This window comes from Tupaia chinensis, unplaced genomic scaffold, assembly GCF_000334495.1.
Source record: "Tupaia chinensis unplaced genomic scaffold, TupChi_1.0 Scaffold000138_1, whole genome shotgun sequence".
Taxonomy (NCBI): domain Eukaryota; kingdom Metazoa; phylum Chordata; class Mammalia; order Scandentia; family Tupaiidae; genus Tupaia; species Tupaia belangeri.
The window spans coordinates 208582-211892 of NW_006159608.1; the positions used below are offsets into that span (position 1 = coordinate 208582).

At 37.7% G+C, this 3311-nt stretch overlaps 1 pseudogene; it reads left to right on the forward strand.

The window, feature by feature from the left end:
• Window positions 1-362: 362 nt before the first annotated feature.
• Window positions 363-554, forward strand: LOC102499690 (small vasohibin-binding protein pseudogene; annotated as a pseudogene).
• The last annotated feature ends 2757 nt before the right edge of the window (window positions 555-3311 follow it).

Here is a 3311-nt window from a genome sequence, read left to right on the forward strand (position 1 = left end):
ACAATAATTCACAAGAAAAGGAAAACACACTTGCTCCTAAGACGTATTCAAAAGTGAATACATCTTCCAATGGCTAGAAGTAGTAGAAGAGCCTCAGGTCTGGATAAACCAGGAAATATGTCTCCATCAAAGGAACAGAGAAACTCCCCTCCTTCTCTCCTAAAATCTGGGGGTGTTACCAGAATGTCAGGCCCACCTCGGCCCCGCCCCACCTAGCTTGAGGGTCAGCAGGCCTGGCCTGGGACTTGGGGCAGGGTGGGGAGGAAATAGGGTTTCTCCTGCTCCAGGCCTGTCTGCGACATGGTGGAGGCCGTTTCCGAAGGCCTGATGAGAAGTGACTAAGAAGTGCTCACAAGCCAACCATGGATCCACCTGCTGGTAAAGAGAAATCCAAAATTAAAGAACCTGTGAGCAGAGTTGAGAAAGTTAAGCAGAAATCAGCACAGGTGGAGCTGAAGCAAAGACAAAGAACAGAGATCTAAGCACTCATGACAGAGTTGGAGCAGCAGCAGTTCCATGAGTTCTGCAAACAGATGCAGCCCCCTGGAGAGTGAGTCACTCAGACATGGAGCCCAGCAGCCCCCGCCTGAGCTGCTTACCAACCCTAACAGATGGCCAACTGGGAGCCTTCCAGAACTAGATAAGACGTTTGTGGATGAATCCAAGCTTACTTCCTCTGTGTAACTTCCACTTCACTGGTCCCTCTGCAGTGGCCCAGTGCTTGCTGAAGAGACTTGTTTTCTTCTTTTAAAACGTTTTTTTATTCTTTAAAACTTTTTCTATTGTTTGAGAAAATTCATTGTTTTTTGTGAAACTGTACATCTTCTCCCAAAATGCAAATAAAATACTAAGAAAATGGTCAAAAAAATGTCAGAGAAAGAATTTAGAATATTCATAGTGAACAAATTCTATGAGTTGGAACAGAAAAGAGACAACAAACTATAGGAGATTAGAAAGTCCTTCCACGATATGAAAGAAGAAATGGACACTCTGAGAGAGAATCAGATGGAGCCATCAGGGATGATGTCTGTAATACATGATATCAAAAACTCTCTTGAAATTATTAAAAGTCGATTAGACCATGCTGAAGATCGAACCTCTGATGTAGAAGGTAAAACCTCTAACCTAGAAAAAACACCAAAAAGATAAAGAAAATAACAAAAAAAAATACTAGGATAATATACGAGAAATATTAGAGTCTATAAGACACCCAAACATCAGAATAATTGGCATCACAAAAGGTGAAGAAACTAATAATGGCATGGAAAATCTGTTCCATGAAATCCTGGAAGAAAATTTCACAAGTCTAGAGAGGCACTCAAGCATCCAGACCCAAGAAATACAAAGGACCCCAAACAGAATCAAACAAAAAAGATCTTCCCCAAGGCACAACTTAGCCAGACTGTCCAAGATCACAAATAAAGACACAATACTAAAACTGGCAAGAGAGAAACAAGAAGTGACTTACAAAGTCATCCTAGCAAGTTAACATCAGACCTCTAAACAGAAACAATGCAAGCAAGGAAAGAATGAGAAGATGTACTGAAAGTGTTAAGAGAGAAACAATTTCAACCAAGATTATTATATCCAGCGAGATTATCCTTTATATGGGGGAAAATATATTAAAATCTCAGACAAACAAAACCTAAAAGAATTTGCCAACACCAGACCAACTCTTCAAGAAACCCTGAAGAAAATACTGTTCCCAGAAAATTAAACAATTAACAGACAGAAACAAAGGAATAAAAGGCAACTAAGACAATGGCCAACTTAAACGTCAGGACAGATGCGGTAACATGGATAATAACATTGATTGTGAATGGATTAAATACACCAATCAAGAGACACAGACTGGCAAAAGAAACCCTCTATCTGTTGCCTACAGGAAACCCACATCACGGATAAAGACATACGTAGACTGAAAATGAAGGGTTAGAAAAAGGTTTTCCATACAAATGGGAAACAAGAAAGAGCTGGAGTTGCGATATTAATCTCTGACAAAATAGGCTTTAAAACAAAAACTGTTTGAAGAGACAAAGAGTACTATATTGTAGTAAAAGGATCAACAGATCAAGAAGATATAACGCTTATAAATAACTATGTACCTAACACAGGAGAACCCAAATATCTGAAGGAAAGACTGTTAGATCTAAAAGGGGAGATAGACTGCAATATAGTAATTGTTGGAGACCTCAATATTGCACTATCCCCTCTAGATAGATCATCTAGACAAAAAATAGATAAAGAGATAAAGGATCTAAATGGTTCCATAAATCAAACGGACTTGACAGATATCAATAGAACTTTCCATCCAAAAACCACGATATACACTTTTTTCTCACCCCCACATGGAACCTTTTCAAAGATTGACCACATCATAGGACACAAAGCAAGCCTCCATAGATTCAAAGGTATAGAAACTATATTCAGCATCTTTTCTGACCATGATGGAATTAAACTTGAGTTTAATTTCAAGAGAAATCCTCAAAAATATTCAAACACAAAAAACTAAGTAATCTATCCCTGAATGACTCCACAACTACTGAAGAAATAAAGACTGAACTAAAAAGATTCATGGAAGCCACTGACAATGAGGACATGAGTTTCCATAATCTTTGGGACACTGCTAAAGCAGTCATAAGAGGGAGTTTATAGCAATTAGTGCACGTAAAAGGAAGACAGAAAGAAGGCAAATGGATCACCTAACATTATGCCTCAGAGAATTGGAAAAGCAACAGCAAAAAAATCCAAACAACTCGAGGAGAAAGGAAATAATAAAGATAAGAGCAGAAATAAATAAAATAGAAAATAAACAAACTATACAGAAAATACATGAAAGTAAAAGCTGATTCTTTGAAAAAATAAACAAAATTAATACACCACTTGTGAAATGTATTAAGAAGAAGAGTAAAAGAAACCAGGTGAGTCAAATCTGCAATGAAGCAGGGAATATAACAACAGACAAAGTAGAAATACAGAACATCATTAGAGGATACTATGAACAACTATATGCCAAGAAACAAGACAATCTGGATGAGATGGACAAATTCCTGGACATGTATAATCTACCAAGATTGAGCCAGGAGGATATAGAAAGTCTGAATAGGCCCATAACAAGCCAGGAGATTGAACCAGTAATAAATAATCTTCCAAAAACAAAAAACCCTGGCCTTGATGGCTTCACCTTGGAATTCTATAAAATTTTCAAAGAAGAGTTAACGTCCATTCTGCTCAAGTTATTTCTAAAGATCCAAAAAGGTGAATCTCTCCCTAATTCACTCTATGAAGCCTCTATCACCCTTATCTTTAAA